At 38.7% G+C, this 25,770-nt stretch overlaps 1 pseudogene; it reads left to right on the top strand.

Moving 5' to 3' along the window:
- Nucleotides 1–24,511, top strand: part of LOC114299887 (lysine-specific demethylase JMJ13-like) — a 39,700-nt pseudogene extending 15,189 nt beyond the window's left edge.
- Nucleotides 24,512–25,770: the final 1,259 nt, after the last annotated feature.

The raw sequence follows: 25,770 nt of genomic DNA, 5'->3' as shown, positions 1-25,770 counted from the left end.
CTTCTATACAAAGACTTCACAAAGAAAGGGAAAATATATGAAAAAGTCTGAAGATACTCCGAATGTCAAAGACGCTCTAGAGTCTACTCCAGTTTCAACAAAAAGAACTTTTTGATATGTGCCAAAGTCCGAAAGGAAACAGGGGGCAAAGGCTCTAACCCCAATAAATCCAATTTTGGATCTCAAGGGTGAGTTCACATTGCCATGAAGGAGGGCAGAATGCACCTATGTTGAGAAATATAATAAGATTGTTGTTCCCCCTAAAGGAAAAGGGTCGAAACCCATAATATTCCACTCACTTGGAGATGTTGAACAGAAAGTGAAAGTTGAATAAGGGCTAGAAGAAAACATCTCGAGTTTTGAGAAGCCTACCTTTAGTGCAGAAATTACATAGATGTTGGTAAAAGTTGGTTTAGATCTTGAAAAAATACCAGGAACAATGACGCCCTTTGACTTTGCATTAACACCTTCGCAAAGGCAGGCTATCCAGCAAGGCTGCATTATCACCGCTAGGACAGAAGGGTTAGGCTATCAGGGTGATGAGGAAAAATTTCCAGTAAACATAACTATCACTCAAGATGTGTTAGAAGATGTTGACCAAGATGAAACTCAACCTGCACCAACAGAATTTAAAGCAGGAGGCCAAGCCACCGTGGATGACCTTCGTGAGGTAAATCTGGGTGATGAAGGAGAAAACAAACCAACCTTCATTAGTGCAAAATTTAAAGGAAGAAGAAGCTTGGCAATATATTTCCTTCTTAAGGGAGTATCGTGACATATTTGCATGGAACTACAGTGAGATGCCTGGTCTTAATCCAGAGATTGCAGTCCATAAGCTTGCAATTCACCCTGAGAAATGGCCAGTTAAACAGCCTCAGAGGCGAACTCGACTAGAGCTTACAGCCTAAATTGAAGCTGAAGTCGACAAGCTTATCAATGCAGGACTCATCAGGGAAGTCCAATATCCAACCTGGCTAGCAAACATAGTGCCGGTCAAGAAAAAGAATGGTCAAATAAGGGTCTGCATTGATTTCCGTGATCTCAATGAGGCTTGTCCTAAAGATGACTTTCCCTTGCCCATCACTGAGCTTCTTGTAGATGCAACTACTGGGTATGAAACCTTGTCTTTTATGGATGGATACTCAGGATACAATCAAATCCGAATGGCACCTGAAGATGAAGAAATGACTGCATTCAGGACTCCGAGAGGAGTCTTTTGCTATAAGGTAATGCCTTTTGGCCTGAAAAATGTTGGGGCCACATATCAAAGGGCGATGACTGTAATTTTTGGTGATATGCTCCATGACACCATTGAATGCTATGTTGATGATCTTGTCATCAAGACAAAGGAAAAGGAAAACCATGTGGAAGATTTGAGAAGAATCTTCGAATGTTTGAGGAGATACAAACTCAAGATAAACCCACTAAAATGTGCATTTGGAGTTTCCTCAGGAAAATTTCTAGGGTTTGTGGTTCGAAACAAAGGGATTGACTACTAAGATTAAAGCCATTGCTGAAATGCCTCCTCTGCGAAATTTAAGGGAATTGAAAAGGCTACAAGGGAGGTTGGCTTATATCAGAAGATTTATTTCGAACTTGGCTGGTCGATGCTTGGCATTCTTAAGATTGATGAAAAATGGTGTTCTATTTGAATGGGATCAGCAGTGCCAAAATGCTTTTAATAGTATTAAGGAGTATCTTTTGAAGCCTCCAGTACTCATGAGCCCAATAAAAAGGAAACTACTCTTGTTGTACATAACAGCCCTGGATGGTTCGTTAGGGGCACTGTTGGCACAACACAATGAGCATGGGAAAGAAAATGCCTTGTATTACTTGAGTCATACTCTGGTTGGGGTAGAAATCAATTACTTTCCTATCGAAAAGACATGTCTTGCCTTGGTGTTCGCCTTGCAAAAACTAAAGCATTATGTCTTGGAACACAAAGTCAAATTGATATCAAGAGCAGACCCCTTGAAATATATACTTTCACGGCCCATACTTTCAAGGAAAATTGCAAAGTGGGTTGTAATTCTCCAACAATTCGCAATTGAATATGTTCCCCATAGAGCTATAAAAGGGCAGGCTCTAGCAGATTTTTTGGTAGCACATCCTATACCTGATGACTCACCTCTTGTAACTGATTTACCAAATGAAGAAGTTATGTAAGTAGAAATTCAGAAAGGATGGGAGATGTATTTTGATGGAGCTTCGAGGAGTCCAGATGGCAAGAAGCAAGAAAATCCTAAAAATAATAAAGCTGAATTGGAATTGTGTTTGTAACTCTAGACAATGCTATATACCCATTCTTTCGCCTTGAGTGAAGGATGCCCCAATAATGAGGCAGAATATGAAGCTGTAATTATTGGATTAGAATTGACATTACAAATTCCTATTGAAGAACTCTCAATTTATGGAGATTCGAAACTGGTAGTAAAGCAACTCCGTGGAGAATACATTGTTAAGAAAACAAGTCCCATCTCGTATCATGAAAGGGCTGATCAATTGCTTTCGGAATTCAGGAAAACATATATTTTCCATGTGAAGAGAAGAACAAATGCTCGAGCTGATTCACTTGCAAGTTTGGCTGCATCACTCACCCTACCAGATAGCAAAACAATTATTATCACGGTAGGTGAAAGAAGGGTGTTACAACATTTAAAAGAGGTTTCTGACCTGGTTCCAATCTTGGTCGTCACCACGAAAGGAGAAAACGAGGAGGATTAGTGGGAACCATTCATAGCTTACCTCCAACATGGTAGGCTACCTGAAGATAGAGTGAAAAGAATTGAAGTGAGACGCAGGGCTACCAAATTCGTGCTGTGAAAAGATGGAATGTTATACAAAAGGTCTTTGGATGGAATGTTCATGCGGTGTATAGCCAAGGAGCGTATTCAAGAGGTAATGGCAGAAGTACATGCAGGTGTATGTGGGGCACACCAAAGTGGTCCTAAATTACATATGCGGCTAAAATGGTTGGGATAGTATTGGCCGACTATGATTGCAGATTGCATAGATTATGCTCGAAGATGCCAAGTCTGCCAATTCCATGGGAACTTTCTCCACCAACCCTAGAGCCTTTACATTTAACAACTTGTTCTTGTCCATTTGTAGCATGGGGTATGGACATTATTGGTCCTTTTGTACCTCCATCTTCAGCAGGATATCGATACATCCTAGCTGCAACTGATTATTTTTCACAATGGGCAGAGGCCGTGGCTTTAAAGGATATAAAAAACACAATTGTCTCCGAGTTCATCCGAACCCATATCATTTACAGGTTCGGGATTCCAGAAAGTATCATCATGGATAATGGATAGCCATTCAGGAGTGATGCTTTGAACAAGTTATTTGCCAAGTACAAAACCAAAAACAACCATTCATCAAGATATCATGCACCTACCAATGGTTTGGCAGAAGCTTTCAACAAGACATTGTACAAAATTCTCAAGAAGATGGTGGATAAGAACAAAAAAGCTTGGCACGAAAAGTTACAAGAAGCTTGTGGGCTTATCGGACTTCGCACAGAACTCCTACTCAAGCAACCCCTTATTCGTTGGTCTTTGGAGGAGAAGCAGTGTTACCACTTGAGGTTCAAATACCATCATTGCGAGTGGCAATACAAGAGTCCTTAACAGAAGATGAAAGTGCAAGAGTGAGGTTGGCTGAGCTCGAGACCCTAGATAAAAGAAGGTTGTATGCTCAACAGAATTTGGAGATCTATCAACAAAGGATGGCAAATGCGTTCAATAAAAGGGTGAGGCTTCACTCCTTTAAAAAGGGAGGCTTGGTACTAATGGTTAGAACACCCATAGTAGTCTCACGAAGAACCAAAGGAAAACTTGAGCCCAAATGGGAAGGACCTTATGTGATTGAGAAGGTTTATTCTAATGGGGCCTATTTGTTGATAACAATGGATGGTGACAGAATCATTCCCCCAACCAATGCAAGGTTCTTGAAGAGATATTACCCTTAAGAAAGCCTGCTAGGTTGAAAACCCGAAAGGGCGGCTTAGGAAAAAGTTAGGGCAAAAAAAAAAAAAAAAAAACAAAAGTCAAAAACCACCAACGGTATTGTATGTGGTTAAACTGCTAAAATATCCCACCGAAATCTAAGGTGGTAAAACATTGGATACTCCTGGCCCGCAAGAGTATAAATTGTGTACGGTCAAATAAAAGTCAAAAACCACAAACGGTATTGTATGTGGTTAAATTGCTAAAATATCCCACCGAAATCTAAGGTGGTAAAACATTGGATACTCCTGGCCCACAAGAGTATAAACTGTGTATGGCCAAACAAAAGTCAAAAACCACTAACGGTATTGTATGTGGTTAAACTGCTAAAATATCCCACCGAAATCTAAGGTGGTAAAACATTGGATACTCATGTATGGCCAAACAAAAGTCGAGGACCACCAACGGTATTGTATGTGATTAAACTGCTAAAATACCTCACCGAAATCTAAGGTGATAAAGCATTGGATACTCCTGGCCTGCAAGAGTATAAACTGTGTACGGCCAAAATAAGACAAACCAATGTATTGTATTGAGAAATTTCATATAACAAATAAATCTATCATTGAGCGAAATTTCATAAATACATTATGTTCGGATGAATAAAAAAATAAAAGTGCATTCATTTATTAAGAGAAGCTTTAGCCATTTCAAAAGCACGTTCCACAACACCGTGTTGTCCATTCTTCTTCTTGTGTTGGCTCAAAACATTCAGAGCAGTTTGCACGTCTTCTTTTGATTTAGAAACACTCTGGGAAGCTTGTGCAAAATCACACATAAAGGATGCGTGTTCCGCTTGGGTGGATGACAATTCCTCTTCAAGTTGTTTGAGTAACTCTTTGGTTTGAATAATCCTTTGATTAAGATCTGCAATGTGCTCATCCGACTTGATAATTGAAGCAGACAACTGTTCATGTTCGCCAGAAACTTTGTCGAAATGAAGCTTCTTCTCATAATATTGGGCCTCAAATTCTGCAATAGACAAGTTTGAAGAATCTGCAAGTTGGGTTTTCAAAGCAAAGCACCCAAGGAATATCTTCACCTTCTCATAAAAGGAGATGAAGTCTACACCCAAACTCTTCAAAATCATGAAAACGTTGTTTGCTACAGCAATTATGCCATTAACATCCGTCATTGATTGGAGAGAAATAGTAAGACTTTTCTGAATATGGGTGGCTGCTTCGTTAGAGGAAGCTCCCAAAAGAAGGTTAGATTGGGCAAAGGGTACTTCAAGTTTGTCAAATAATTTGTTAACCCCATTTCCTTCAAGTAAGTTTGCAAGAATTTGGGCCTCTTCCGAGGTATCAGAAGTAATTTTGTCTATCTCTTCCAATGTGTCAGAAGTATTTTCTGTGAAAATAGAAAGAGATACTCAATGAAAACGTAGAAGGTAAAAACAATATATATATATATATAGATGAATGAAGTATACCTTGGTGTACGGCTTGAAAAGACTTAGGTGGAGGAGACAAGTTGTGATTCCCACAAGTGGACCATGGATTTTGCAATGTGGCATGATCTAAAGAGAAAAGAGTTCCTTGAGTATCTGTACATGATGAAATAAAATGACGTACAAGGAATGAATAAGAATACCCTTAAAGGTAGCCAATGGCATGTGCGAGGCAGCTGGGGAAGTCTGAGGCGCAGTGCCTAAGAAAATGAAAAGTATTAAAAAAATAAAAATAAAAATAAAAATAAAATAAAATAAAAAAAGAATTATACCTTTCTCTAATAGCTTGGATGACTCGTTCGAAGGAGAAGAAAAAGCTACATTTGCTGAAGGCGATTTACTCATCTTAGTCGGTGTGCCATCTAAAAGAGGGGTGTAGTCATAAAACTCATCTTCACTCTCGCTACTTCCATTGAGAGAACAATAAAAAGATTTGGTAGGAGAAGGAATTTCAACACTTTTAATGCGCATACGACCCAAGGCAGTTAATTCATACCCATCTCCCTCAAAGAGTTCTTGAATCATATTCTCATCTTTATCTTCAAGAAAAGAGTAAAAGTATGTGTAAAATTGATCCATTGGGGTTTTGGTCGCTACGGTGGGTTGGGAAGTTCCTGTACAATCACTGATAGACACGGTCTCTGGAAAAAGCTTTGCGAGACAAGCAAATTGAGGGCCAGAATCTACTTGCTCAAAGCTAAATCTTATTTTAAATAGAGAATTACACATATCCTCAAAAAGATGAAGGAGATCTGAAACCGAGTAACTAGACTGAGAAGGAGCAATAATTGGTCGACTATTATCCATTCTCTGAGGTGATGATGCTTCCAGAGCAATAGGTGAAGATGATGACCTAGCTCTAGAGTAAGAAGGATTCTTTGTCTTTCGGTCTTTAATTGGCATATCCAGTTTTCTCTTACGTGAAGATTTCGGCTGGGAATGAGTAACATATTGGAGCACGGTAAAGGAAGTTCCCAACCACCAATTGGCATAAGGCATGGTTACGTGAGAAGTAGATCGGGAACCTGGTAACTCTAATGAGACTTTTGTACCACAGCGTAGCATATGACGCCAGTTGTAATAAAATTTAGACCACTCAGAGGGCTGCCGACAAGATACATTAAGCGGTATAGGGCATGCTTGAGCAAACCCAAATTGACGACCGTATCGGTTAGGGGAGTACGGTTCAGAAATGAAATTAAATCCCATTTTAAAAGTTAAAATCCCTTGCCTCAAAGATATAAGATAGCCAAGGTGGAAAGGTGATATCCTTTTAGAGTCGACCAGAATGCCTGAAGGTTCACTTTCATGAGTAAGAGCCCTAAACTGACACTCTGTACGATAAGTTAGGAGAGAGTCCACAAATGAAAATTTATCAGTAAAAAACTGGGCAGTCGATTGGTTTCCAATAAACCCAAGATATGGCATGAAATGAATATCAGGAATCGGACAAATCGACTGAGGATCCCCATGAGAGTAAGTCTTGACAAAATATAGTGAAATCCATCCAAAACGGTAATGTAAAGGACCCTGAATATTTTCCTTCCCAGGTGAAGATGATGATGCCATTTTACCAAGAGAATGATAGAGGTATGCAAGGACGGGGATAGCCAGGCTAAATAAGGTTCCACCTGCCATTTTGGTGGCTACATGAAAGGTCGTCAGATGAATTTCCCCGGAAGAGTGAGGGAAGACAAATCCGCTAAGCCAGCTCGCCAAAAAACCAGAAAGATACACATCATCAGGGATTCTGTCTTTTCATTGAAAACCACTAATCGAAGTTGGGGATTCATCAATGAATTTGAAAGTCCAGTGGTTAAACTTCTTGGATTGAAAAGAGCTGGCATAAATGTTGAAAAGCCCACAACACGCCTTGGATGTCTGGGACGAATATAAAATGTCATTGGAGGGGGTGAACTCTTCATAAAACTCGCCATGGATAAGAAGCCCGCTAATGCGATGAAGGTCCCATAAAGAGATCCCTAGTTCGCCGTAAATGGTGTGGAAAGTGTTGGTGTCGGGTGACCATCGCTCTAAGAATCCTTTGAGGAGGGAGACATTCCTAGCATAAGCAAATTGGGATACATAGATTGCAGCATAAATCCCACACTTCTTCAAAATAGGGGCAAATGTGGAAAGAACATCATTCAACCAAAAAATCCATATAGGGGATTGCAAATGGGTAGAAATGCCACGGACATTAAAAGAATTATCCCACTTCAGTTTTTCATGCTTCATTCTCTTAAGAAGAGTATTAAATTCGGAGCAGTGAAGGTCTTCAGAAAATGGACGAAGGATTGAGACAGGGAATGAACCAATTGATTTGGAGTGCCCTTTTTCGAGAATCTCACAGCAGTTTCGAATTCCTGTATAGATCAAGTCTTCGGAAGCCGTATGTAAAGGGATGTAGGGGTCCAACTCGGTAGGTGACAATAAAGCAGTGATAGGTTTGTGCCGAATTATTTTCGGACCAGATTTATCCAATACATTCCTCTCGTCACATCGAAGATATTCAAGTGCCTTTTCCATGCTTCCTAAAAAAATAATAATAATAAAAAAAAAAGAGGTTAGTGAAGGCAAAATGCCATAATATAAAGAAATTGACGAAAGCCCCTTGCTAAGGATTCAAGCCATTGGGGTGACGAACACAATCACTGCCAAGGTTTCAAGCCATTAGGGTGAAGGACACATTGACTGCCAAGGTTTCAAACCATTGGGGTAAAGGACACATTCACTGCCAAGGATTTAAACCATTGAGGTGAAGGACACAATCACTGCCAAGGATTCAAGCCGTTGGGGTGACGGACACAATCATTGCCAAGGTTTCAAGCCATTGGGGTGAAGGACACATTCAATGCCAAGGTTTCAAGCCATTGGGGTGAAGGACACATTCACTGCTAAGGATTTAAACCATTGGGGTGAAGGACACAATCACTGCCAAGGATTCAAACCGTTGGGGTGACGGACACATTCACTGCCAAGGTTTCAAGCCGTTGGGGTGACGGACACAATCACTGCCAAGGATTCAAGCCATTGGGGTGAAGGACACAATCACTGCCAAGGATTCAAGCTGTTGGGGTGGCGGACACAATCACTGCCGAGGTTTCAAGCCATTGGGGTGAAGGACACATTCACTGCCAAGGTTTCAAGCCATTGGGGTGAAGGACACATTCACTGCCAAGGATTTAAACCATTGGAGTGAAGGACACAATAACTGCCAAGGATTCAAACTGTTGGGGTGACGGACATATTCATTGCCAAGGTTTCAAGTCGTTGGGGTGACAGACACAATCACTGCCAAGGATTCAAGCCGTTGGGGTGAATGACACAATCACTGCCAAGGATTCAAGCCGTTGGGGTGACGGACACAATCACTGCCAAGGATTCAAGCTGTTGGGGTGACAGACACAATCACTGCCAAGGATTCAAGCTGTTGGGGTGAAGGACACAATCACTGCCAAGGATTCAAGCCGTTGGGGTGAAGGACACAATCACTGCCAAGGATTCAAGCCGTTGGGGTGACGGACACATTCACTGCCAAGGTTTCAAGCCGTTGGGGTGACGAACACATTCACTACCAAGGATTCAACCCATTGGGGTGACGGATACAATCACTGCCAAGGATTCAACCCATTGGGGTGAAGGACACAATCACTGCCAAGGATTCAAACCGTTGGGGTGAAGGACACAATCACTGCCAAGGTTTCAAGCCATTGGGGTGAAGGACACATTCATTGCCAAGGATTCAAGCCATTGGGATGAAGGACACAATCACTGCCAAGGATTCAAGCCACTCATTGCTATTAGGCTAGAAGGGGCAATGATACCTGCAAACAAACTCTGATGCCTTGCGTGTTGCCTGCAACAGAGATAAAAAGACATGAAAGAATTGTTAAAAAATAAATAAATAAAATAAAAATAAAATTAGTCATCATGATTCGTACAATTAAAATTCACTTGTACGAATCACGAGGGGGCAAGGCTGATTTTCGACTTTTAACAAAAAAAAAAAAAAATCCCAAGGGCCAAAGCAAATAAATAATCTCATTTTGTTTGGTCTATTTAGATTCATGGTCTACAAAAAAATCATTTTGTTTGGTCTATTTAGATTCATGGTCTACAAAAAAAAAAAGGTTTGCTAAATAGTTTGAAAAAAAAATAAAAATAAAAACAAAAATAAAAATAAAATAAATAAATAATTTCTGTGTTCATATTTGGGAAGTTCCTGTACAATTAAAATTTTTGGAACAAACCTGATGTTAAATACCATCATGATGAATCTAGAGGTAAACTGTCATGTCTTTGTACAGGAACCTAATTTTGGTCTAAATCGGGACGTTTATTGACAAGTTGGAGGCCCAAATCTAATGTTATTTGACAACAGAAGAATAGTTCCTGATTTTCTTTAGATTAACATACACAAATTTTTAATTGGTTAGCATAACATCCCGACTATTTCTAAAAATTTATGTCATGGGAGGCCCCAGCAGATATGGACATCCGAGGGACTTTGTTTACCTCTAGATTATAACCCAAATATTAGCCATCTGCCAATCATTGGTCTATTTAGATTCATGGTCTACAAACAAAAAGGTTTGCTAAACAGTTTGAAAAAAAAATAAATAAAAAAATAAAAAATTTGAAACCTTTTTTTTTTTAAAAAAAAACAGAGGTCTATATAAAAAAAAAAAAAAAAAGTTCTGTGACAGGGACTTTGTTTGGTCTATTTAGATTCATGGTCTACAAAAAAAGGGTTGCCAAACAGTTTGAATTTTTTTTTTTTGAAACCTTTAAAAAAAAAAAAAAGTTTCTAACGACAGGGTACTACAGGCCGGAGAATCACGCAGACGATATAGATATGGCTGAGTTGCATGAGATGCTATTGAAGAACAACATCAGAAGACATTGACATGGAAATCAATCATCCAAATCAAATCACCATTATTATTGGTAGATGATGATGCTGTTAAACAAGATGAAGATATATGTGTTTTGTGTTTGTTTGCAAATGTATATTTGCTGTGTAGCCTGTAGGCTACTCTGTTCTCTTGTTGAAGGAATGATTAGTTCTTTAAAAAAAAAAAAAAAAAAAACTTGCGTTGGTTTGTTCTTCAAAAAAATTTTGTGTTCATATTTGGGTTAAAAAAAAAATGCTAATAAACAAATACATGCTGTTAAAAAAGAGAAGTATACCTGATTAAAATGAAAAAAAAAAGGGTGTAAACAAAGTATAACGCAGCGGAATAAAAATTATGGTCATACATTTCAAACAGAGTCTGAATTGAAGGATCTCGTGGGTAAATCACGTGCTTCCTGAATCTCGTCAATCAACCCAACAATGGGGTGTTATTACAATAGTGAATATCACCCACACAAACCACAGTGCAAATGGCTTTGATCGTTGTTTTTGCGAGAGAGTCAGTATATGGGAAAAAACTCAAACATACGTTAATCACCCATATCCCATATATCAGATATATATTCTATTTATCTCATTTATCCATATTAGTTATATGAGATAATATCAGTTATATGAGATAATATCTGATATCTATATCATTTATCCATATCAGGATATGATAGATATATATCCTGAGTGGCTATCCAAATAAGTTTGAATTCAAATTCAAAACCCATTTGGATAAGGTTCAAAAGGCTGAAAAGGGTCATGCCACATGGGTGCCCATTTCTAACATCTCCCAATCGCACATGAGTTGGCATGACACTGCCACATCTCTACCTTAATCTCCTCAAAAATGAACAATCTCATACTAGCCAATGCACCGTGTGACCGCTGAGAACACCTGCAAGTGGGAGCTCTATACTAGAAACTCAATATGAGTCAGCATAGAGACATCAACCCAAAAAGAACAGAAATAGTGTCTCATGTACCCAGACCCATCTAGCTACATCAGTCCAAAAACATCTCTAATCCCTCAAAGAGCATGTTTGACTCTCCTAGGTCCCGCATTATATTCACACCCAATTAGCATCCTATAAAGAGCGATGTGAGTTGTCGATAGTGAATATAGAGTAGAGATGTAGAACTAGATGATCTTCCCTTCACCCTCATATCATTCAATTTGAAATTGACCGCTTTCCCAGTAATGTCCCTTAAAGCCGAATCATACATGACCTCAGGCAACATACCAAAGTAGCTGAACATCAACTCCTCATCTTATGACATAGTCAAAGGTCACAAAAGGCACAAAGTGAAGTCATTTAGGCAAAAATGACTTTTAGGACTCACACGGTGAAGAAGCAGGGATCCATTCTTTCACCTCGCTAACGGGTCGATAATCACATGCAGTATGAATTCATGTTATAGTGGAGTTACTCTTCCAAAGAGTGATGTTAAACTCACACACCATACAGATCTTAGTCTAGTCGCTCTTAAGCGCACGAGTCGCTTCCTAGCGTCTAACTCGAATTCTCTATTTGCTCACCTCTCAGGCATCAAATGAGATCTCGCATCTGGCTATCCATAACAGGCATATCATGGAAAAAGTGGGTACTCTCATATCCATGGTCGGTCTCTAACAAGACCTCATCTTAGCTCCAACCAAGGCGACATAGCTAGTGGATAATTTTAGCTTCTAGTCTCATCCTTACTCGCTACCTAGCGCTAAGGGCGATTGCTCGTGTGAGTGAGCCAATCTTGCCTGCTAACATCAATTTAATTATTTTGTGTATTCTAATTCACAAACCATTGCTAAAAGTAGTAAACATAAATGTGTAATAGAAACAAATATGAATACTAATGGCATAAATATCCCCAAAAAAAATGAGTTCAACTGAATACACATAAAAATATCACCACCTACGTAGTCCTAAAGCCCTAACATGAGTAAGATAAATATCTCTAGTAATGGGCTTAGTCAAAGGGTCTGCAACCATGCGACTCGTAGGGATGTGCTCCATGATCACTTCTTTCTGTGCCAAAATGTCTCTGATAAAGTTGAACCTTACATCAATGTGTTTAGTTCTGCCGTGGTATTTAGGATCCTTAGCGTAAGCGAGTGCAACCATGCTGTCACAATGGATAGTCACAGGGTCTGAAGTGTGTGTGACAATATCCAAATGCAGAAGGAATCTCCTTAACCACACGGCTTCTTGAACGACAGATGAACAAGCCACAAACTCAGCCTCCATAGTCGATAAGGCGATACAGGATTGCTTCTTACTGCTCCAAGAAATAGCGCCATCGCTAAGCATGAAAGCATATCCTGAAGTAGACTTACGCTCATCTAGGTCTCCTCCCCAGTCAGCATCACAATAGCCAACTAGATGTAGATCTGAACTCTGGTAGCAAAGTGTGTAATCTGCAGTCCCTCTAAGATATCGTAATATCCTCTTAAATGCTTTCCAATGAGCTGGTCCTGGGTTGGATTGGTAACAACTCACTAATCCGACTGCATAACAAATGTCAGGACGTGTACACATCATGGTATACATCAAGCTTCCAATAGCATTTGCATAGGGAACACGGGCCATCTTTTCATTTTCTTCTTGAGTCTTAGGACCCATATCAAGGCTTAGGCTCTCGCCTTTTGCAACAGGAGTGTCAATGGGTTTGCAGCTCTGCATCTGGAACCGCTCTAGAATAGTCTTAATATAAGTCCCTTGAGACAAACCAAGAAGTCTCCTAGAGCGATCCCTAAGGATCTTAACACCGAGCACATAGCTCGCCTCACCCATGTCCTTCATCTCAAATGTAGAGAATAACCACATTTTAGTGGCGACAATCACCTCCTTGTCATTTCCAGCTAATAATATGTCATCTACATATAATGACAATATCAGAAAAATGTCCTTGGACCGCTTAACGTACACACAGTGATCTTCATCAATCATCGTAAACCCATTAGAAACAATGGCTTGATGAAATCTCAGATTCCACTGTCTAGATGATTGCTTTAAGCCATAAATAGATCGTTGAAACTTGCAAACTTTGCGCTCTTGACCTACTGCCACAAAGCCTTTTAGTTGATCCATATAGATCTCTTCATCCAATTCTCCATTGAGAAATACAGCTTTAACGTCCATCTGATATAGCTCTAAGTCCAACTGAGCTACTATGGCCAGGATTAGGCGAATAGAGGCAAACCTTACAACTGGTGAAAAAGTTTCCTCATAGTCCACACCCTCTCGTTGGGTGTAACCTTTCGCCACTAGGCGAGCCTTATACCTTTCTATGGAACCATCCGCCTTGCGCTTGATTTTGAGAACCCATTTGTTCCCAATAATCTTGTGCCCTGGCGGCAAATCAACCAAGTCCCAGACATGATTTTTCTTCATAGACTCTATTTCTTCATCCATTGCAGTACTCCATTCTTTACTAGCAGGGGATGAGAGAGCCTCTTCGAGATTCTTAGGCTCCATCTCATCACTCGGAGCAATCATGAATGCTTCCCCTTCAATCTCAAAACGACGACGGGGTATAGCTCCACGTTTGCTTCTACGTAGTTGAGAATCCTAAGAATCCTCATCCATTGGATCTAATCCATGGGCAGGTAGATCGCTCCCACTGTCCCTAGGAGCTTGAGGAATTATTTCCTCATTCTCTACTAGGCTACTAGGTGCGCCTTCACGTAGATCCTCCATCTCATAGAGTTCTACTTCTCTAGTTACCTCACATCTGCTAGGGAAATCCTCCTCTAGGAAATCCACATCTCGTGACTCAATTTCAGTCACACTTCCATCCGGATGCTCCCCAACAAACACATAGCCCTTAGAATGCTCACTATAGCGAATGAAGATACACTTCTTTCCTCTAGGGCCCAACTTCCCAAACTTATGAGAAGCGTTGTGTATGTAAGCTGCCGAACCCCAAGGTCGCAAATTGCCCAAATCAGGCTTTTTGCTAGTCCACATCTCATATGGGGTGGAAGGAACTGATTTGGAGGGCACACGGTTAAGAACGTAGGCAGCAGTCAACAAAGCATCTCCCCATAAGAAATTGGAAGATTAGCTTGCGCCATCATTGATCTAACCATGTCAAGCAATGTGCGATTCCTTCTCTCCGCTACACCATTTTGTTGCGGAGTCCTAGGAATTGTCAATTGCCTGATAACTCCTTTTTCCTCACAGAGCACTTTAAATTGCTCAAATAGATACTCACGTCCTCGGTCAGTCCTTAGAGCCTTAATGCTCTTGTCTAATTGATTCTCAACCTCATTAACATACCGTCTAAAGCAATCCAATGCTTCTGACTTGTGAGAAATCAAATAGACATGACCAAAATGCGTGCAATCATCTATAAATGTGATGAAATAAGGGGCTCCATGCCTTGCCCTCACATTCATTGGTCCACATATATCAAAATGAATAAGTTGCAATGGGATAGATGCCCTTATGGCTTTCCCAAATGGTTTCCTTATTGCCTTTCCAGCAAGATAGTGCTCACAAGTAGGCAAAGTGACTCTAGCGAGTGGGCCTAAAAGACCTTCTCTAGCCAATCTAGTCATCCTGTCTTGCCCTATGTGGCCTAATCTAGCATGCCATCTCATAGAATCATTATCACCAAAAGATGCAATATTAGAAACAGAGCCATTGACATTTTTATTAAGACTAGAATCGTCCACATCCAAAACTAAAAAACCATCTGAAAGATAACCAAAACCATAAAAAATTGTTCCCAAATAAATGCTAACACCATTATTCTCAAAACAAAAGCTAAAACCAAGGCTCATCATGCTAATAACTGAAACTAAGTTTCACCAAATATCCGGAGCATAAAGAACATCATGAAGATACAAGGTGTACCCTCGTCGCATTCCCAGCTTGAATGTGCCAATGCCAAGCACCTCCACACTGGACTCGTTCCCCATGTAAACTTTTCTGCTCCCAGCAAGTACTCGACGATACTCAACGAACCCTACTCTGTCCCTCGCGATGTGGTCTGTTGCTCCGGAGTCTACAACCCAAAAGTGAGGAGAATGAGCAATTAATGCTTGACTAGACACAAAGCATTGAATATGAGAAATTAAGTAAGGGAGTACCTTCTTCTGCTCAGGGCAATCCCGAGCGAAGTGTCCTTCTTTGTTACAGTTAAAGCATGTCAATTTAGCCTTTGCCTTCTTACCACCTCTCTTGCCCCTACGCTTGAAATTTCTAACGCCATTGGGCTTAAGCGTAGCTGCTGCTTGCTTCTTAGGGGCACCTTTTGCTTTTCCACGTTTGAACTGAGAAGTCCTACGTGAGCTTGACTCAACCACCATAGCAGAACCATCAAACTTAGCCGTCTCAAGGCGCTCAGCCTCTAGCTCCAAATGACGCGATATGTCTTCGAATGTTTTCACACTCTCATTATGCATCATGTTCTGCTTATTCTGCTCCCAAGAATTTGGCAGAGAGCGTATCACAGCCTGTACTTGCTGCTCTTGAGTCAAATTGTGCCCAGCAGTCGCAAGCTCACGTATCATGGCTGACATGACTCTCAAATGCTGCTTCATCGAGTGATGCGCCCTTTTCTAATATGAGTCAAACTTCATAGTTAGCCCACGTAGCTTTGCCAAAGAGGTAATACCAAACTTTTGCTTGAGAGCTTCCCACATCTCAAATGCAGTCGGGCAATGCTCAAACTCACTAATCAAGTCGTTGTGCATGCTGCTCAACATAGTAAAGCGCACACGCCGATCTTTGTTACGCCAAGTCTGAAAGGCTTCAAGATCACGACGATGTTGAGTTGTATTGCCCTGCTCTGGCTTAACCATCGCTTGTTCAAGTGTGGTCAACACTTCTTGCTCATTGAGGAGGTATTGGATCTTACGGCACCATATATCATAATTGTCGCCATCCAATTTCTCTCCCTTAGTTAAGTCTGCCACCATTGTCTTAGCAGCCATTTCTATCTACAGAGTAAATAAATGCGCAGGGGATATTAATGATAACATCACAAAACAAAATATTTTGCAGCAAAAAGAATCTAAATTAAGTAATGATAATTTTACACATATCTTAAGATCGAAAATTTGCTATGCTCGTAATCATCTCTTGCGCCTCTAGTGATAATTATCAAAATTTAATTTAATTCCATGCACAAAAAACAATCAAACAATCTCCCACTACTTATGGCATATACAAAGCATGATAAATTCCATACAATAGCATCTCAATGTAAATTTACAAACAACTTATGCTATATTTATTTAATAATGGAATTCAAATAAATAAATAAATAACTAATCATGCTTCTTTAATTGCAACATATTACAAACCCAAAAATATGCTGTATTCAATATTCAGATTATGCCATAATTAAAGTGTACATCATTTTGAAATTTTCTGGAATTTTAAATAACTAATAAACACACATAAAATTAGAAATAAAAAAAATTCAGAAACTGATAAACAGAAACAATATTCAGATTATGCCATAATTAAAATGTACATCATTCTGAAATTTTCTGAAATTTTTCTGAAATATTCTGGAATTTTAAATAACTAATAAATACACATAAAATTAGAAATAAAAAATCCAGAAACTGATAAACTGAGACAATATTACCAGTAAATAGTAAAACCTTTCAGAAGTCTACAATAAAAATTTCAACCCCAGAAAATAATTTATGCAATACCAGAATCATTTTAAAGCATAAATAATGAATTATAATCATAGGAAAAATACTTTTTATTTTTATAAAATTTTCAAAATTTTACAGAATATAGAAAATTTGATTCTGAGTATAACAGTACTAACTACGCATAAAACAAATCTATAATGAATTAATTATGACCATTTAACACAATTCAGAATTAAAAACAAAACAAACAGCGCCTAATACATCAGTAGCCAAGCCAGCCGAGCCGGCGGAGGAAAACGGCACGGCTCAGCGAGCCCGACTCAGCACGCGGCTCAGAGTGCGGCTCGGAGCACGGCTCAGAGCGCGGCTCGGTGCGCGGCTCAGTCCGCGGCTCGGGGCACGGCACGCGTGCGTGGCGCGGAGGGCGCGCGTGGACAGCGTCGCTGACGGGCACGTGAGGGCGCGTGCAGGTGCGTCGGCAGGGCATCTGGCGCGTGGAAGTGCGTGGCAGCACGTGGGAGCGGCTCACAGCGTCAGGTGGCGCGTGTAGACCACGCGCCGCCTTCCAGGGTGTTTTCTGGTCCGATTTTTGTACTGCTGGACTCCTTATTTCAAAATAAAACCATTTATGGTATTAAAAAAGACATTAATGAACTTAAAAAAAATATATTTATGCTCTTAGTCTAATAAAAGTAGATTTTTGTTATCCTTTACAAACATTCATGTATATAATGTATACATATACATATAAAAATATACACATGATTAAAGGAAACACGAAAATATCCATTAACGCTCTGATACCAATGTAAACAAAGTATAACGCAGCGGAATAAAAATTATGGTCATACCTTTCAAACAGAGTCTGAATTGAAAGATCTCGTGGGTAAATCACGTGCTTCCTGAATCTCGTCAATCAACCCAGCAATGGGGTGATATTACAATAGTGAATATCACCCACACAAACCACAGTGCAAATGGCTTTGATCGTTGTTTTTGGGAGAGAGTCAGTATATGGGAAAAAACTCAAACATACGTTAATCACCCATATCCCATATATCAGATATATATTCTATTTATCTCATTTATCCATATTAGTTATATGAGATAATATCTGATATCTATATCATTTATCCATATCAGGATATGATAGATATATATCCTGAGTGGCTATCCAAATAGGTTTGAATTCAAATTCAAAACCCATTTGGATAAGGTTCAAAAGTCTGAAAAGGGTCATGCCACATGGGCGCCCATTTCTAACAAAGGGACTGCTGAAAATTGTTGAAAAAAATAAAAAAATAAAAAATAAAAAATTCTGTTGGAAGAACAAAGTTGTAGGAGGAAAAATATCTATTGTCTACATGCATGGATAGGTATTATATAAGCAAATATTTTGGCTTAAGAAGGGAGGTAGTGGTCTCCTAAAATACTTCAAAGAAGCAAGAGTTTAGGTAGGATTTGAAATACTAAGTAAGAGTTTGTGTAGGATTAGAAATCCTACCAATGCCAATCCATCCTATTCCATTTAGACAAACTCCTAAAATATATATATATATATATATCTGCTATAAAAAAATCCTAAAAATAATAAGTGGCAAGTTGGAGGCCCACAAAAGAAAAGGGCCCATTAAAAAAATGGTGGCCTAGAAAAGGAAAAGTCCATGATGGTCTAGAAAAATCCATGATGGCCTAGAAAAAAAATCTGTTGTAAAAAAAAATGGTGGCAAGTTGGAGGCCCACAAAAGAAAAGGCCCAATTTAAAAAAAATGGTGGCCTAGAAAAGAAATGGTCCATGATGGTTTAGAAAAATCCATGATGGCCTAGAAAACAATCTACTGCAAAAAAAAAAAAAAAAAATGGTGGCAAGTTGGAGGCCCACAAAAGGAAATGCCCAATTAAATCTTGGACCTTACTCATGACCCTTCAAAAAAAATAAAAAAATGGTGGCAAATTGGAGGCCCATAAAAGGAAATGTCTAATTAAATCTTGGACCTTACTCATGACCCTTTAAAAAAAATAAAAAATAAAAAATAAATAAAAAAATAAAAAAATCAAGTCCACAAAAAGAACTCATGCAATAAAAGTAAAAGAGCCCATGGAAAAAGAGCCGTCAACCAAAAAAAAAAAAAAGGCCAAGGTCCAAAGCAAAGAAATAATCCCATCCAAGACCTAAAGATCATCCAGATAAAAGTGCCAAATCGTCGTGACTCGTACAGTTAAGAAAATTCACTTGTGCAAGTCACAAGGGGCATTTGTTGGCACATAAATTTCAACTAAATTTATGACACGTATATAGTCTATGATAGGAAGGTTCTAGGTAATCACTTCCTAAAAAAAGATCAATATGATCCGTTGAAATACATAAATAAAACGACGTTGCATCTCAACAACGTTATTCAAGATACTTAAGTGACACGTGGAGCCTACAAAAGATGACACCTGTAGAGCCTACAGCAAGGACACCACATAGGATGAAACCTTAAAGATCAATCTGGTTAATCAGATATACGATTAATCAGATAGCGCTATTATTCAAAATTCAAATAGGCGCTATCATTCAATTTGAAATTCAAATTGAAGATGAAGCATACCTAAAACCTGATAGCCCTCCATAAATATGAGGACCATCACACAAGATGGAGATCAGAAAATCAGAGGTGAAAAGATCAGAGAGAGAGAGAGAAAGAAATTGAGAGCTAAAGAAATCATTACCAGAAATAAGAAGAGAAGCCTAGAGAACTCAAGAGCCTACGCTAATGGTGATGAATAGGTAAAGGGTTCCAAACCCAAGTATTGTATTTTGTATTCGAGGGTTCAAAACCCATAACAATTTCAATAAAATATTTATTTTTCTTAAATTGTCTTTTGTTGTTTATTTTGTTCTTCATTAATCGGAGGTTTCATTTGTATAAAATGTGTAATTAACGATCTGAAATACAGATCAGAAATAAGAACCTGCTATTCAAATAATCAACACTGTTTAGTCCAAAAACTAAACAGTGGACATTTGTAACATAAATTTTGAAATGTGTTAAAACACTTCATGTTTTAAAATTTGTGTCTACAAACATATTGGATTATTTGATGACTTTTGGGATGATAAGGGTAAAATGATAGATTTGGCTCATTAAGGGTAAAATATTGGGTTAAAATGAGTCAATGGTTGATTTTGAAACTCTTGATAAGTCGTGGTAGAGATTAAGGGTTGCATGGATAGTTGCAAGGGTATGTTTGGCTGCACTTGTGCTTATAGATGTTTTTATAACTATGAGGTGGTGTTTGTTTTTAGTACCGTAGGCTTGTTTACTATATCAACTCAGTTGATTAGATTATGGGAAATTGACCATGCAGCTTCATGTAACTCGTTATGGTGCTGTTCTTAGTCCACTTCCTACATTTGCTTGCTACCACATCTAGAATTGCATGTGTGCATGCTTTGATATAGCTTTTCATTTACTGTTGATATTAATATGATTTATAGCAAATTATGTTCTATGCATATTGATGGTTTACTATATTAATTTAATTGAATCTAGTGTTTGAACTACTAATGGAGGCAAATATAGTAGGTAGTTGAATCTTGATTGTTCCCTTAGCTATTACTATGAGATTTTGAGTGGTTAAAAAATACAAGCATTTTGATGTGTTCATGGCATCATAGATATGGAAGTGCGTTTTAGGTTTGCTTTTGCTTATTTATTCATATGGGTTGGAATTTAACCACACAAAGAAGCAAAACACAAGGTGTAAAAGGTCATGTCTACCATTAGCAAACTAAGCAAACTAGGCAAACTAGTTCCCTAAGAAATTTAGAATTCGAGGTGTTGACGCCCCAAAATCACCAAACGGCGTCGGATTAGCATGAAACTTGGCACACACGACCGCCTAGGCACGAGAGACTTGTGGGAGAAGACGGGACTCGAATCGGATTCCCGGTTTGGGAGTTAGAGTCAGATTTCACTCTTAAGAAACAAACTAATTTCTTAAGAAACTTAGAATTTGAGGTGTTAATGTCCCAAAATCATCAAACGGCGTCGGAGTAGCACGAAACTTGGGACACACGACCGCCTAGGCACGAGAGACTTGTGGGAGAAGACGAGGCTCGAATCGGGTTCCCGATTTGGGAGTTAGAGCCGAATTTCGGTTTAGGCAAAACTAGTTCCTTAAGAAATTTTAATTCAAGGTGTTGACGCCCCAAAATCACCAAACGGCTTCAGCTTGGCATGAAACTTAGCACACATGACCGCCTAGGGATGAGAGACTTGTGGAAGAAGACGAGACTCCAATCGGGTTTCTGGTTTGGGAGTTAGAGTCGGATTTCACTCTAGGCAAACTAGTTCCTTAAGAAACTTGAATTCGAGGTATTGACGCCCCAAAATCACCAAACGGGGTTGGATTGGCACAAAACTTGGCACACACGACCGCCTAGGCACAAGAGACTTGTGGGAGAAGACGGGGCTCGAATCAGGTTCCCGGTTTGGGAGTTAGAGCTGAATTTCGGTCTAAGTAAACTAGTTCCTTAAGAAATTTGAATTCGAGGTGTTGACGTCCCAAAATCTCCAAACGGCGTCGATTTGGCACGAAACTTGGTACACATGACCACCTAGGCACGAGAGACTTGTGGGAGAAGACGGGAGTCCAATTGGGTTCCCAGTTTGGGAGTTAGAGCCGGATTTCACTCTTAAGAAACAAACTAATTTCTTAAGAAACTTAGAATTTGAGGTGTTAATGTCCCAAAATCATCAAACGGCGTTGGAGTAGCACAAAACTTGGCACACACGACCGCCTAGGCACGAGAGACTTGTGGGAGAAGACGGGGCTCGAATCGAGTTCCCGATTTGGGAGTTAGAGCCGGATTTCTGTCTAGCCAAAATTATTTACTTAATTATCTTTGTAATTATATAGTAGTTAATTTTTTATGTTTTTTTGTAATTAAAATATTAACACATAATTATATTGTCATTAATTATTTTTATTTTTTGTTTTCAGATATTTTCCCATTAGCAGTTTGCTTCTTGTGGAATGTAGACGTGTGAAGATTGCGATTAATTTTTATTTTTGTTACCCACGGAAGAAACATGATGAAATTTTTTTTTATTTACATTATTTTGAATTGTGAACAACATTATGTATTTAAACATTGTATATGTATTATGTAATATTATGTAGTGGGATAATTTTGCTGATGTATTGTTATGAATGGAAGAATATTTTTATTATGGATGAATTGTTATTTTTATACTGAAATTTTTATATTATTATGTAATTATCGATTCATTTTTCAGTTATTTTTCATTTAATACAGGTAATTTTCATATTTTTAATAATTTTATTGCAGTTTTTTTTTTTTTTTTTTTTTTTCTGAGACGGCACTACACCGTCTCAAAAAACATTAGAACTAGATTGCTTTTGCGACATAAGCAATGCTGTCGCAAAAGATATTTGCAAAAGTTAAAAAAAACCTTTCGCGACGGTATTATTTGCCGTCGCAAATAACCTTTTAGAGACGGCGTTGTCATGCGGTCTCAAATAAACTTTTAGCGATGGCAGGTTACCCGTCACAATAAAACACTTTCGCGACGGCATTTTTGCCATCACAAATAACACTTTTAGCGACGGCAACACAGTGTCGTCTCAAAAAATCCCAGATTCTTACATATTAATGGCAAAGGTAGAATTTCATTGCAAAAAGGCAACTTTGCCGTCACAAAAAAAAGGCAATGACATTGTGCCGTCGCTAAAACCTTTTAACAACGCCCTTTATTACAACCCCCCACTTACCGTCGCTAAAAGTCATTTACCGTCGCAAGAAAGCTTTTGAGACGGCATTTGGAGTATTTGCGACAGCATTTTGCTGGCGTAAAAAGTCAAATTTTTTGTAGTGAATTAGTGCTACTGACATTACTTTTGAAATGTAGAGATTTAGTTCTGCAATTGCCTGTGTCAAAGAAACCGTATTACTTTTGTACGAGGTGACATATCGGAAATGGAAAATGTAGCTAAGAAATTTGAGCAGGAGAAAGAAATATTAGAGGAGGTTGAGCAACATAAAAAATTTAAGAGTTTGTTATGGATGTAGAATATGATTGCTAGCATAAAAGATGAATACGTTCCCTATTGCAAGGTAAAGAACCACGAACACTATTTGAGCTTTGTCAAGCTGTTTTTACTTTGTATATTTGTATTTATGGGTTAGGCTATTTTTCTTTTCTCGTAATGTATCTGAGGCAGAGACATGATCGAGGTACAAATGCTGGCTTTCTGGCTTTCGAAAGCTAAGACCTGCCTACATCTTTTGTTCTTTTTTCTAAATTTTTGTCTCTTTTCTTGTGGTATGAATGGAGGTGAAGTAATTTCTAGCACTAAATTTCACACAGATGATATAGGACATAGACACATTTACTAATATTAGATGTGTAATTTTATAGGTCACAGGCAACGCCTATTGAAAATCAAAACCGTGATGGTTTTGATTTGGAGATCCCTAGGATCACAAAGAGATCTTCTGTCAGAGTAAAGAAAGATTTTGCGAAGAATGTTATGACTACAAAGCTGCCAGAAGTCTCAGAGCAGCAGGTGGGTGTTTTTTAGCTCTCATAATTTGTTACTTTTTATTCATGAAATAAATTTACACACATTAAACTCCTCTCAGTAATAATGATGCATGTGGAAAGATGAATTTTTTTTTTTAGGAAACCTTTGATGGAGAAGAATGTGATAAAATGTGAATTGAAAATTTTATTCACAAATATTTTTCACTGCATAATTTATATTTTTCTACTCACTACCATTAAATTTTATTTATTTGTTGAATCTCTCACAGATTAATTGTATGGGACAAATGTTATACTTGAAAATTTGATCTATGCAGTTTTTCTTACCAAATTGGAGATTCTAAACATGCTAATAAGCCCAAGATAGGTAGAAAATTACAGTTTGGGTTGTATTCTTCTTGAAGTTCAACGATTTTATATTGGTTTGGGAGGATGGGGAGAGAAAATAAAAAGATGGCCAGGAGAGTGAAAAACCAAAAGATAGGCATTGTTGTGGAACATGTTGTGGATTATGCATAAAATTGAATGTGTAACAGCTGAAGCTTATCTCGTTACACTTTGGACATGCCTTTACAAGTTGGCTTTGATTCTTTTGAGATAACCTAATATTGTTCAAGTACTTCCCTTGGGTACTACTGATTGAATTTTTTCAACCAATTTACCTTGTTTAATGTAATTCCGCTATATCAGGGTCTCAATAGATTAAATAGGCTTGATCTTGAAGGAAGACGTGTTAGGCGAACTACTGCAGATGTAAACAAGACCATGTCTATGCAACTTAGAACATGTCGCAGAAAAAACAATGTTCAGGTTGATAGAGAATCAAACATGGAGAGTGGGCTGAAGCATGACAGAGTAAGAGGGCCATCATTTTCTAAGGGTGGAAATAGATCTAGATCAAGTCGTAGACTGTGGAAGACAAGGAAGAAAATTAGAAAGATTGCCTCAGGCGTCTGCTCAAGAGCTTGACATTGCTACCCCTTTTTGCTCCAATTGTAAAAATTCTGAAGAATTTTTGTATATTCAATTGTATTTACTGAACAAAGAATACATCACTTATATAGAACACTAAATCTTAATCCTAAAAAAATACATCACTGATATAGAATTTTAATAGATATAGAACACTAATCCTAAATAAGAAACAAGAATAAACCTAAACCAATCCTAAAAAGGAAACAACAGGAATAAACCTAAACCAATTCTAAATAGGAAACAATATTCACATAATATATATACTAATATTATTCTTACACCCCCGCTCAAACTCAAGCTGTTTGGGAAGAAAACACTGAGAGTTTGCCAAGAAGAAACTGAAATCAAGCAGTGGTGTGAGTCTTGGTAAAGAAGTCAGCAAGCTGCAAAGCTGAAGAGACGAAATGAAGTGAGATAGAACCAGACTGCAGATGCTGACGAGCAAAGTGACAATCAATCTCAATGGGCTTGGTATGCTCATGAAAGACAGTGTTATATGCAATCTAAATAGCACTGCGGTTGTCACAATAGAGGGAGGTCAAGGAAAACTGAGGGACGCTCAAGTCAGAAAGAAGACAACGAAGCTAGACAACTTTAGCAGTAGCATGAGCCATTGCACGATACTCAGCTTCGGTAGTAAAGCAAGCAACAACAGTTTGTTTCTTGCTTTTCCAAGAGATCAAGGAATCACCAAGAAACATACAAAAACTAGACGTGGACTTGCAGTCGTGACGACACCAGCCTAATCAAAATCAGCATAGGCCACCAAATTCAGAGAGGAAGTAGAGGACAATAGTAAACCCTGAAAGATAGTACCTCAGAGATAATGAAGAATTCGAACCAAGGCAGCCCAATGTGTGGAGCGAGGAGCAGAAACAAATTGGCTAACCACATGAACAACATAGGCAAAATCAGGACGAGTAACCATCAGATAGACTAAACAACCCACGAGCTCTGGATATAGAGTGGGATCATTCAGAAGAACACCATCAATAGTGTTAAGCTTTACATTAGGCTCAATAGGGGTATCAGAAATCTTAGTGTTAATAAGACCGGCACGATGAATAACCTCATTGGCATACTTGGCTTGAAAGAGAAAGTAGCCCTTGGGAGAAGAAGCTACCTCAATACCAAGAAAATACCGCAATGGGCCGAGATAATTCATTTCAAAGGTACGGAAAAGATGCTGCTTGATCTTAGATATAGCAGAAGAGTCAGAACTAGTGATGATCATATCATCCACATACAGTAAT

This window comes from Camellia sinensis, chromosome 1, assembly GCF_055761805.1.
Source record: "Camellia sinensis isolate YWXY chromosome 1, ASM5576180v1, whole genome shotgun sequence".
Lineage (NCBI taxonomy): Eukaryota > Viridiplantae > Streptophyta > Magnoliopsida > Ericales > Theaceae > Camellia > Camellia sinensis.
Note: the sequence above shows the minus strand (reverse complement) of the source record. Positions and strands in the feature narration are given on the sequence as shown.